The sequence below is a fragment of the Piliocolobus tephrosceles genome, chromosome 12, assembly GCF_002776525.5.
Source record: "Piliocolobus tephrosceles isolate RC106 chromosome 12, ASM277652v3, whole genome shotgun sequence".
NCBI classification, from domain to species: domain Eukaryota; kingdom Metazoa; phylum Chordata; class Mammalia; order Primates; family Cercopithecidae; genus Piliocolobus; species Piliocolobus tephrosceles.
Genome location: NC_045445.1, coordinates 96609736 through 96622606, shown reverse-complemented (window position 1 = coordinate 96622606; position 12871 = coordinate 96609736).

Below are 12871 nucleotides of genomic sequence, written 5' to 3'. Positions count from 1 at the left end.
ATGGTTGTGATAGTTGCACAACTTTCTGTTTTCTAAATTTTATTTTATTGTACTAAGAACACGTAACATGAGATCCGCCCTCACTAAAATTTTAAGTGCAAAATGCCATATTGTTAACCATAGGCACAGGCTTGTACAGGAGATCTCAAGAATGTATTCCCCTTGCACAATGGAAACTTTATACCCATAGAACAGCAACTCCCTGTTTCCCCCTCCCTCAAGGTCCAAACAGCCGACATTGCACTCTGGTTTTTAAGATTGACTATTTTAGACAGCTGAAATATTTAGAACCCACATTATTTGTGTGTGATGGCAGGAATTCCTTCTTCATGGAGGCTGAGTAATGTGCCATTTTATGTATATACCACATTTTTAATATGCATTCATCTGTCGATGAACATTTAGGTTGTTTCCATATTGTTTTTAAATTTTGACTGTTAGATGTAATGCTTCAACAAAGGTGGGAGTGCATATATTCTCTTCAAGGTCCTGATTTCAATTCTTTTGGTTATATGCCCAAAAGTGGGATTGCCAGATCATATGGTCATTCTATTTTTAATTTTTTGAGGAACCACTATGGTGTATTCCATAGTGGCAGCACCACTTTACGTGCCTACCCCAGTGTGCCCGTGTTGGAATTTTTACACATCTTCTCCAAAACAACACTTGTTGTCCTTTCTTTTTCTTTCTTTCTTTCTTTCTTTCTTTCTTTCTTTCTTTCTTTCTTTCTTTCTTTCTTTCTTTCTTTCTTTCTTTCTTTCTTTCTTTCTTTCTTTCTTTCCCTCCTTCTTTCTTTCTCTTTCTTTCTTTCTTTCTTTCTTTCTTTCTTTCTTTCTTTCTTCTTTCTTTCTTTCTCTCTCTCTCTCTTTCTTTCTCTCTCTTTTTTCTTTTTCTTTCTTGTTTTGATAATAGCTATCTTTCAAACTGTGAGGTGATGGCTCATTGTGGTTTGGATTTGCATTTCTCTGATGAGTAGTGATGTTGAGCACTTTTTCATACACTGTTGGGCATGTGCATGTCCTCTTTGGAGAGACGTCTATTCAAGTCTTTTGCCCATTCTTTAGTCAGTTTGTTGTCTTCTTTTTTGGTATTGAGTTGTAGGAGTTCCTTGTATAGCTTGGATATTAATCCCTTATCATATATATCCTTTTCAAATATCTTTTCCAATAAATCTCCTAGAAGAGAACATAGGTGAAAAGTTCCATGGCATTTGACTTGGAAATGACTTCTCGAATATGACAAAAAGCACAAGCAGCAAAAAGCCACATTAGATAAGTGAGACTACATCGAACCAAAAACCTATGGTGAACCAAATGAAACAATCAACATGATGAAAAGGCCACCTACGGAATGGGAGTTGCTCAACTTTTTGAATATACTAACAAACACTGCACTGTACTCTTTTAAAGGGTGAGCTTTTGTGGTATCTGAATTGTATCTCAATAAAGCTGTTTCTTTTAATGAAGGAGGAAAGAATCGCTGAAGGAATTCAAAATGTTCCGAACTTATTCCTAAGTTAACACATGTGCTAATATATTAGGATACAAGTTGGAGGGATATTTTTGAATTATTACCAAATGAAACCTATACGAAGACTTCCAGAAGGCTGAAAAATTAGATGTGGTAGGAGGCTTCCAAAGCGGCCTCTCTGGCAGAGTAGCAAGGTTCCAAGAACCATGTCAAGACAAAGCTATTTCTCAGGCATGACCTTCGTGATTGTTTTTATGTCTCAGACTCCCATGAATCCTACCTGCTTTCCAATCCTGGTTATGCAGCCCTCTTATTGACTCCATGTGCAACCTGGTATTTTTGCATCTGGTTTTTTTTTTTTTTTTGGTTTTTCTGTTGTTTCTAACCAAACATACTGATGGATACAGGAGGTGGCAGATGGAGGTGTTATTTACGTCTATAAAGTGAAAGGAAATTTCTTAGAGAAAAAATGTAGAAAAGGCGGAAACAAGGCCACAATCTGGAGCATATCAACAATTAGAGGAGTTTAGAAGAAGAGGAGACAGGAAATCACTCAAAGAATAGGATCTATCCTGGAAGGAAGATCACCAGAAGAGGATGGTTTCATGGAATCCACAAGATTTCAAGAGATCGATAGTGGCCAGTACGTTCAATGCTACTAAGAGGGCAAGCCAGGTCAGAGGGATGATAATTGGATTTGACATCGTGTAAATTACTAAAGAGCATGAAAAACAAAGAAAACATATTGGAGGACAGAAGGCCATGCAAGACATCGGAGGTGGAGATGAGGAAGTGGTGACAACCTGTTCAGACAACTTACCAGGAAAGTTTTGCTGTGAAAGGCAGCAGGTTTGTAGGAGAACAGCTGGTAGGGAAGTGTTGCCAAGGGAAGGTATTTGTTTAAAATGGAGGACAGTGGAGCATAATTGTACGCTGATGGGAAAAACCGCTGGAGCAGGAGAATGTGAAGATGCAGAGAAACAGTGGACATCTGCAGGAATACAAACTGTGAAACAGTGAGGGGTAAAGATAGGATCAACCAGAGAGGCTGACTTTGTTAAAAATATGAGCCACCAGCCCCATGCGTCATGCTCTCAGGTAAGCCATGCTGATAACCTCCATCCCCGGGGATGGCCAAACTGAGTATGAGGGATTGGCAGGGCAGAGATGTCCAGAGGATGAGAAAATGAAGTTTGAAGTCCATAGGATCCAGGCTGAGTAACGAAGGTTAATGTAAACTGACAAATTCAAATTTTGAGAAATGTATCGGTCAGAGATACTTTTAAGTTTTTAAATTTAATTTTATTTTTTTCTGCAGATGGGGTCTTGCTGTGATGCCCAAGCTGGTCTTGAACTCATGGCTTCAAAGTGCAGCCTCCCAAAGCTCTATGCAGTGGTGCTGTCATAACTCACTGCAGCCTCAAACTCCTGGGCTCAAGTGATCCTCCCGCGTGAGTCTCCCGAGTAGCTGGGACCACAGATGCGTGCCACCATATAAGGCTAATTTTTTCGATTTTTATAATTTTAGAGATGAGGTCTTGCTACATAGACCAGGCTCGTGTGCAACTCCTGGCTTCAAACAATCCTCCTGCCTCAGTGTCTTGCATAGCTGGGGTTATAGGTGTGAGCCACTGCACAGAGCTAGGTGAGGGATTATGTGACACTCATAGCTCCTTAGTGTTTGGGGATTGTCTCTGGGTGTTCATGTGTTCACAGGGAGGTGGAGACATAGACAGATCCCATTACTGAGAAATAAAGAAATCCCTACAATGAAGCACATTAATGGAGGGGACTTCCTCCTTTCCAGGGAGAGAAAAGGGCAGTGCTCAAAACAGGAAGAAAAGCCACGAACAGGAATTCACCGGAAATGGAATGTCCTCAGAAGATCTTATCTTTTCCGTGGGAGGCAGGGGGTGGGTGATTCTTTTTGGATCCTAGCAGCATGGATACTTAGCCATCGCTCGCTAGTAGTTTGTTCCACTGTCATTTCATGTAGTCACTATTGACCCTTCACTGAAGTCTGTAGCTAGCATAGCGTCTACAGTCCTGTGAGTGGTGTTTTTGAGGATTTAAGGAGCAGAGCAGTCAAGCGAAGCGTTGCCTTCCTGGCATTGCCATTCCCCATTGGTCCTTCTCCAAGGGAAACTGGTCGTGGTCATCCAGACAGAGACCAGCAGCTGAGTGGATCTGAGACCCCCTGAGAGGGGTGTGAAACACAGGGGAGTCACTCGCAGGTGAGCACTCAGGGGTGCCTATGAGACAAACCCCCTGACCCAGAGGAGACTGGATGTCGCACAACATCCGTGGAGGTCGGGAAGATGGGCAGAACTTCACCTGGTTCCTTCTGGCGTCGGGCATGGCTATGGGTGTGGGTTGCACCATTGCAGTGAAGTGGAGTTTATTTAGATATTTTGGACTGAGGGCTTCTGGGACATGGGAAATGGAGGGCGGCTGGGTCCCAGGAGAGGAGAGTGCAGCTGGACAAAGGGACTTCTGAGACTCGCTGGAATAAACGGAAAGAAGAGAGGGGAAGTTCGGGGCACATGCCCAGCTTTTGAGTTGTTGTTTATCACAAATTTATAGTGTGGGACGTCTCATGTCCTGCCTGGCACCCTGTTTGTCCAGCCTCTGGTAAGAGGAGTCGATACACAGGAGGTGGTGGGCTTCTCAGGAAGAGGGGCGGGGAAGAGGCCTCTCATTAGTTTGGCTGCTTCCAGAAGTGGGAGACTATCAGAAACCTCCCTCCTCGGAGTCTCCCCAAGGCCCGGCGGAACAGGAGTGTGGCAGGAAGGGGGAGTCCTAGGAACTGGTCCCACGGTCTGGGCAGAGGTCTCCCAGGCCACAGAGGAGAAGAGGGAGGAGCTGTGTCCTATGTGACTCTGGCAGGAAGGATCAGGGAGCCCTTCTGAGACAGCGTTTCTGAAATCGGGCTGGCTGGAACTTTCTGTCAGAAAATCGGAATGACTGAAAAATCTCCCCTACTATGATAGAGGCTAGAGGGTGGGAAAGAGGAACGTGAGTTGGGGTAGCGGGAATCCTAGGTTCCACAGGCATGGTTTGCAGGTACAATACATTGTTGGTAACATGATGGCTCGGGGACAAACAAGCCTGTCTCCAAGCCGTGCAGGTGCATTGAGAGGATGTAGAAATTCTGGATTCATGTCGGGCCCGTCTGCATTTCTGCCCTCCTCCACCCAGCATTGAGGGGAGGGCAGGGTAGAACTAAAGCGAATGTTCTTTTCAATCCCTGAATAGGGGCTTGCGTACCTCAGAGGAAGACAGAATACGCACATTTCTCTGCGTTTGTCTTTGTCTCATCCTTAGTCTCTAGACCATTAGCCCCTGTTGCCATGGGAACTGAAGCTGAGTGTCTGATGCATTCATTGGGCTGTGGGAGAAAAGTAGAGTTGGTCCTTGAAATAAAGGCCCCTGGGAGAGGGGATTCTAGCAAGGCAGTCACATCGAAAGAATTCACAATTCCCACAGATGTATTGATCCCTGCGATTATTAGTACACACACACACACACACACACACCCCACACACACTCCCACCCCATACACACACACACAGGCTTCATCCTGAACAGAGGTGATGTACGGTGCATCACACTGGCTGGCCCGTAGGGTTCTTGTGGGAGAGGCCAGGTCTGTGCGACCATGAAAGGGGTTGCAACTGATACAGTCAGGGAGGGATCCCAGGAAGGGGAGTGATTCCCTTAAATTTGCTTGTTGAAACAGGCAGGATAAAGGAGCATCCAGTGCAGAGCTTGGATTCGGCAGACGTGGCTGTTGATGTGATCGGTCGCCCTGTTTGGGTGGGAAGGCCCCGAATGACACGTGCAGCCAGGCAAGAGCGGTCCCGTGCACCCTTTGCTCTTGGCTTATCCAGCTCCTCCCTCTGAGATAGTCCCACGGGGAGCCCCAGATTGACCTGGGATGGGGATCCCCTCTTTCCAGAGGCGCGGTAGGGTTCTCAACGCTGGCAGTTTTCTCCTCCTTACCCTTTCTCCCTCACTGCCCCTTCATCTTGCCCCCCGCTCATCAATCACCCTTTGGTAAAGGACCTCTCCCCTTATTCCTCTCTCTTTACTCCCTCATCCATTCCTCTACACTCTTTTCCTCTTTCCTCTCTCTTCCTACCTCACTTCAGCCTCCGTCATCACCCCTCATCTCCCCTCTCTGCTCTCTCGCCTCCATGCCTTGTCTTTCCCTTTGTCCTCCCTCCGAGTTCCCATATCTCTCACTGCCCTTTCTCTCCCTCTTTCCTTCCGCATGTTGTCCTCTCTGGTTTTCCCCTCCTTTTGCTTTTTCCTTCTCTCTAGGCCGTTCCTTCCCCTCACCCTCCCCACCCTCCCTTCCCCTGATACTTACCCAGTGACTAATCCTTAGTTCCTTAAGTGGCACTGGGGGTAACGTGGGCCCTATATGTTTAGCTTTCAGCCTCGGAGGGCAGTACATCCTAAAGTGAATCACCAACTTAATTATTCCTCTGCAAATTACCATCAGTGATATGAGATTCAACGACAAGGAGCTGTGAGAGTGCACAGGAAGGGAGCTCATTTCTGGGGTGGGCTCAGTGAAGAAAATGTCATTGATGATAGTCTCTGTTCTGCCATCCACCATCCTCTGCTTGCCTCTTTCTGTCACTGCCTTCCCTTTTATGTTGGGGACAACTCTCCTCTTCTATCTTTTGCAGCAGGGTGGGACTCCTCTCATGGTGTCCTGCCCTCCACACCCCAAGGTGTGAGTTCTCATGAAGTCCAGCCGGATGCCCATTCCCTGCAACCTGAGCACCCAACAGACCAAAGAGCACGAGGGGTAGTTTCAACTCGCCCGGGGACCCTTGTTCTTGCTCCCAGGTTCCCCAGGGCACCTTTGGTCAAGTACTTCACTCACCCCTTCTCTTTTTCACCTTCACTTCTCCCTTTTCTTCCCCCTCCCTCTTTCCTGGCTGCATCCTTCTTTCTTAAGGCTTTATCCCATAAAGACAAAGAAATTGGCTGAGGAGACAAAAAGAAAGAAAGTAGCAGAAGATGGTAAGGGAATAGGTGAGTGACATCTGACTTAGCTCATTAAGAGAGCTTGATCTTTTTGGAGGGCGTGGAGGATGCTTGCTCTGTCACCCAGGCTGGAGTGCAGTGGTCTGATCATAGCTCCCCGTAGCCTCGAACTGCTGAGCTCAAGGGATCCTCCAGCCTCAGCCTCCAGAGTAGCTGGGACTACATGTTAATTTTTTTTTTGTGTGTGTGTGTTTTGCTTTTTTAGAGACAGAGTCTCGCTTGTGTTGCCAAGAGAGCTTGAGCATCAACTGGCAGTGAGGACAGCCGGAAAGCAACCGACTTACCCCTCTCACCAGACCTTCCAACTGTCTGCCACACTGGCATTGCCATGTATCCCTGCATCTTGTTGGTAATGGTGGGGGCTGTAAATTGCATGATTGCTCTAAAAAGTGTAGTTAAAAATCACTTAGACACCCAGATCCCCTCTCAGCTCCTCGTAGCATGACAAATCGCTCTCCCCTAACTCTGGGAGTTGGAGGCCAAATGTACTGTCTGCACAGCATGAACCAACTTCAGACTCACTTGAAGGCATACATCCCAACCCAGCGTAGGGATTTCGGTTGCTGTCTACAGCAATCTGCAGTCCCTCACCTCCGCTGGAGTTTGGCGTCCAGATTGCTGGCATCTTGCCCCTTCTCAGAGATGCAGGAGAGTCTTCCTGTGTAATCGAAACGTCCCCAGAGAGGAGACTTAGTAACATTGGCAGGCAAAGACCTCTGGAGTTTGCTTCGTTAGTAAGCTCAAAACATTTTCTCATTTCAACGTTAGTTTTTCTTAGAGCCATGGGTTACTAAGGAGGATGTTTCTTAATTTACAAACACATACGGGGGCTTGTAATGATCTTTTGTTATTGATTTCTAGATCCCATTGTGGCATTGTTGGTCAGAGAATATACACATCGCTGAAGAATCCATTGTTTATGGACATTCCTGGGATTGTATTCATTTAAATATCTTTATGTACATTGTAGTGGAATATAATACAAAAATGGAGTTGCATGAAAAATGAAGGTACCGCTCAGTAAGTGGTTCCACAGGGACGTGTGATCCCCTATGATCTGGGTTAAGAAATGGTGTACTGTATTGCCGGCAGCTCAAAAGCACTCTCATGCCAGTCACTCTTGTCTTCCACCTCGGCAAATCTAACCACTCTTGTGACTTTTAACACTTGAAGATAATCCCGCCTGTTTGTGAACGCATTACACGTACGTAGAATCAGTACAGTACATATTTTATAATCTCGGTTTCTCTTGGCAACATTAGGTTTTTCTCCTTACTACTGACTTCTGTCGTGCTGTGTAGCTGAATTTCGTTTCTTTGCCTTCCTGCGCAGTATTTTGAATTGTATGACGATGCCACAATTTATTCATGCTTTTATTTCTAATGGACCCTTCAGTAGTTTCCAGCACTGGAGTGTTAGTGTTATTATTGTGGTGCACGTTCACAAGGATGTCCTTTGGTTGACATGCATATGCATTTAAGGCTGTGCTTGCAGGACTGCTTTGATTACTTTTTCTTCCTTCATGGCACTGTAAGTGGTGACAGTGGATATAGCGGTATTTATTTATTTATTTATTTATTTATTTTTCCCTGATCTCAGAGGGAAAGCTGTCAACCTGTCACCAGTAAGTATCGTTGTTTTCGTAGGCTTTTAAAAAATATTCCAACGGAATCAAGAGAGTTCCCTTTTATTTGCAGTTGGCTAAGAGGTTTTATCATAAGTGCATGGTCATTTACAAAAATCAAACCCATGAAATACCCTTCCTGCATCTGTAGGGAATATCATATTTTTTCTCTTTCATACATTACTTCTGAGAGAGAGATTTTTCAAGCGCTGAACGGCTTCATTTCTAGAATACTCGACTTGTTTGTGATACGTTTTCCTTTTTGGAGATTTAATTGATTTGTTTTGCTAATGCTTTATCCAAGATTTCTTCTTCTGTGCTTATGTGAAAGATAGGCCTGTGCATTTCATTTCTTACCATGCCCTTTAAGGTTTTCGCCTCATAAAATGAGATGGGAAGCATTTCCCCTTTTTTAGGTTACCTGGCAAGAAGGTAAGGTTGACATTGTTTCCTTCACAAATGTTTTGTAGAATTAATCGGTGGCAGCATCAGAGTCTGTAGGTTCTTGTGGCTGTTGCTGTTGTTTCCTTCAGATTCCGTCCGTTTGGAATTTGTAGGACAATTCAGATGTTCAGTCTGTTTTCTGTCATTTTGTTATCCAAAGTTTCACATTTGTGGGCATAAAGCTGTTCATGATTTTGAATAATGATCTCTTTAATATCTTCGTTGCCCATGGTGATGTTTTCTTAGCCACTCCAGACACTGGTTGCCTCATTATTTCTCTCCTTTTTGTTCAGGCCCACACAAGGCATGTCTTAATCACACCATCTTTACAAAAAACCACCTCTGGCTGTGTTGTTTTATCTTTAACTGATTTGTACTTTTATCGTTATTTCATTTCTTCTGCTTTCTTCAGGTTTAATCTGTTGCTCAATGTGGTTGGGAAAGATGCAAATGTTATGTCTTTCTTTTCCATGCAATCTAGACAATTAAAATATATCCCATAAGTTTTCATCAGGTTCAAAATACTTTGTGATTTCATTGGTGATGTTTTCCTTGAGCTATGGGTTATTTAGAAAATAGGAAATAAAAAGGATGCCTTTTCTAAAGATAAAATGAAGTGAAATAAAAAGGATGCCTTTTTATTTCATTTTCTTGCCTAATTGCCCTCCGAACTTCCGGGACTATGTTGAGAAGCAGTAGCAAAAGCGGGCATCTCTGCCTTGCTCCTGATCTTAGAGGAAAAGCTTTCACTCTTCGGCATCTAGTACAGTGTTCACAGTGAGTATTTTATATAGGACTTTTGTGACGCTGAGGTTGTTTCCTTCTGTTCCAAGGAGTTTGAGTGTTTTTGTCACGAAGGGAGCTGACTTTTGTCAGATGCTTTTAGTGCATCAATTGAGCCGATCATGTGGTTTTGTCCGTCATTTTGTTGATGCCGTACACTAAATTAGTTGATTTTCATTGATCGAAACTTCCTTGCATTCCACGAATAAATCTCACATGGTCATGGGCCTTTCATGTGCTGTTGAACTCGGTGTGCTAGTCTTTTGTTGAATATGTATGCATAAACATTCTTTTGGGAAGTGTGTGTGTGTGTCCGTGTGTTTCTGGTCCTAATTCTCCTTTAAATGTTTAGTAGAATTCTCCACTGAAGCCATGTAGTCCTGGGGTTTTCTATGTTGGGAGGTTGATGAATACTGGTTAAGTCTCCTTACGAGTTGTCGAGATCTGCTGAGATTTTTTACTTCTTCAGGAGTCAGTCTTGGCAGCGTGTATGTTTCTCAGAATTTATTTATTTCTTCTAAAGTATCAAATTTGTTGGGGTACAGTTGCTCCTGGTCTTCTCTTTATAATCTTTTTTGTTTCTGTAGTACCAATTGCAATGCCCCTTGGTCGTTCTGAGTTTAGTCATTTGACCCTTCTCTGTTTTTCTCTTAATCTGCTTAACCTATGTTGACCTTTTCAGAGACACCAGCTCTTAGTTTCATTGTTTTTTTCCTATTATTTGTCCATTCTCCATTTCCTTTATTTGTGCTCTAATCTTTATTACTTCCTTCCTTCTGCTAACTTTGGGTTTACGTTGTTCTTCCTTTTCTAGTTCTCGAAACATAAAGACAGGCTGTTGATTTGAGATCTGTCTTCTTTTTCACTGTAAGCATTTACCACAATAAACTTCCCTCTTAGCACTATGCTTTCCCTGCATCTCCTTAGTTGTGGTATGTGGTGTTTTCATTTTCATGTGTCTCAAGATGCTTTATAATGTCCTTGTGGTCTGTTCTTTGGCCCATTGGTTATTGAAGAGAGTGTTGTAATTTCCAACTATTTGTGACATTTTCAGTTCTCCTTCTGGTATTGCTTTCTAGTTTCATTCCATTGTGGTCAGAAAAGATAACTGGTATAATTTTGAACCTCTGAAGTTTGTGAAGATCCTAAATGTCAACACAAAAGCTAAAGCATAAGACCTCTGGAAGAGAATTCAGGAGAAAGCCTTGAAAAACTTGCTGTAGGCAAAGGACTCTTCTAGCTATGACACAGAAAGCAATAGCCACGCAAAAACACGTGAAGTGAATTTCATCAAATTTAGAAATCTGGCTTTTTCATCATTAGAGAAATGAAAAAGCAAACCATTCATTGTGGCAATGTTTGCAATATATACTACCCGACAATGGAAACGTTTGCACGCAAAAAACCACTCTTATAATTCAGTATTAAGACGACAAATCATGATCAATGTGCAAACCATGTGAATGGTTCTTCACATGCCATACCAAACGATATGCAACTGGTCAGGAGAAGAGGCTGGGGGCCAAGGTCACTAGTGGAGGCAGCAGCAAAGCTGGGTCAGAGATCTCAGGCAAGTCACCTCCCTTCTCTGAGTCTGTTTCCTCAAATGCACAGTGGTAGCTCAGACGATCTTTGAGGGTGTCATGAGGCAGTGGGCAAAACGCCCTTGGCCCAGGGCCTGATGACGACGAAAACAAAGAGGAGCAGCAGGATGGATGCCCAGGAAGGAAAACACCCAACCTGAGGTCTCAGGAGGCTGGGAGGGCGGTGGCAGGCCTCAGAAAACTAGGGTGGAGCCTGTCGTTCAGGGAAGCCATGAGGGGTGGCGATCATGCACAATGAAGGGAGATGGGGAGCGGTATGTGCACATGGGCGGGAGGGTGGGTGTCAGGAGAGAGTGCCCAGCAGGTGGGTTTATCACCCCCAGGACACTGCGAGCCCCTGGATGGCAGGAGCGGCCGACAGCAGGGCCCAGTGCACGCACCCCGACCTCAGCGGGTCCCAGGTTCAAGTCTGTGCTCTGCCACTTCCTGGCTGTGTGACTTGGGGAGAGCGTCTACCCTCTTGGAGCCTCAGTTGGCTGAGACCATGAAATGGCCTTACTGCCCCCACCTCTCGGGCTTGCCCGAGAAATGGAAACACAGGTCCAGACAAGAAATTGTACATGAATATTCAGAACAACTTTATGCATAATGTCAATAACTGGAAATAAGTGAATGCACGAATGCTCGTCCATCGCCAGGCCTGGGGCAGGAGTGATCAGAGGGAGCAGGCCCGGCTGGGAGAAGGTTGTGAGTGCTGTCCACTGCCACAGCAGGGCCTCAGAAAACACTTGCTGACATGGACTGTGGGCCTTTGCGGTGTGGGGTCTGCAGAAGGTCCCGGGCTGGGGGCAGGAGGGAAGCCTGCCTGGGTCTCCTGTGTGCCATGTGAGTGAGGTGGTGGCCATCTCCAGGGTGGCCGGTCTGACCCTCCTGCAGGATGCGCAGTCCAGTCCGCCCCCATTTCCCACCAAGGTGCTCCTGCCTCCCTGCTCTCCTCCTCTCTTCCCAGGTGCCCTCAGTGCTGCCCCTACAGGGTAGGGGGAGTGGGTCCCTGGTGAGGCCCCGCCGCTGCGAGGTGATGTAAAAGGGGGAGTGTCCAGCAAGCCTGGAGGCCTGAGGAGGCCGTGACCTGGCCAGCACCCTGCCTCTGAGGGCTGCTTCTTGTTCCTTTCCGGTGGAGCTTTCGTATCTCAAGTGCCTTCCACACACAGTGCTCAAACTCACTCCCATGGCTTATGGTGACGACTCCCACCCTGATCCAAGGACAGGCATGTGCCCGCTATGTGCACAAGGGTGTCTGGGGAGGGCCTGGCCAAATAGCATTAAATTTATGACGCCAGGGGTGGAGTCCCAGGCATCCTTCATCTCTTCCACAGCCCAGACCCCAGACCAGGAAACATAAAGGGAAGGGGACTCCATTGTGTCTGTGTGTGTGTGTGTGTGTTCCAGTACAACTTTGGGACTGGATTTCTGTCAGAGTCCCAGAATGTCAGTGTTGCCAAGCACGGACCCAAGCACCAGAGAAGCAGAAATCACAGCGACAGCCAATATGGAGACCCACCCAAAGCCTTTCTGACGGACAGCTTCTGGGGTGTGCAACCAATGCAGTCCAACGCTCACCAGGGCTCCCTATGTGGCTCCATGCTCTGCTGTTGTTGTTTTGAAATCCTTCATAGTTTTTGACAAGGAGACTCATGTTTTCATTTTCCACTGGGCCTCCCAAATTAGGCAGTCCGGTCTGGGTCAGGATCTGGCCATGGTGGAGATGGCAGCCCCTCCTGGGGAAACAGAAGCTGGGGCTGGGTGGGGAGTGGGAGGCAGGGAGCCTTCCACTGCTGTTTTCCCTCCTTATCTAGGGCTCTGTCCTCCCAAGCCCTGGACATTACCGGGGAACTCCAGAAAGCCCTGGACACTGTCCCTGCCTGCCACTGAGCCCTTCCCAGGA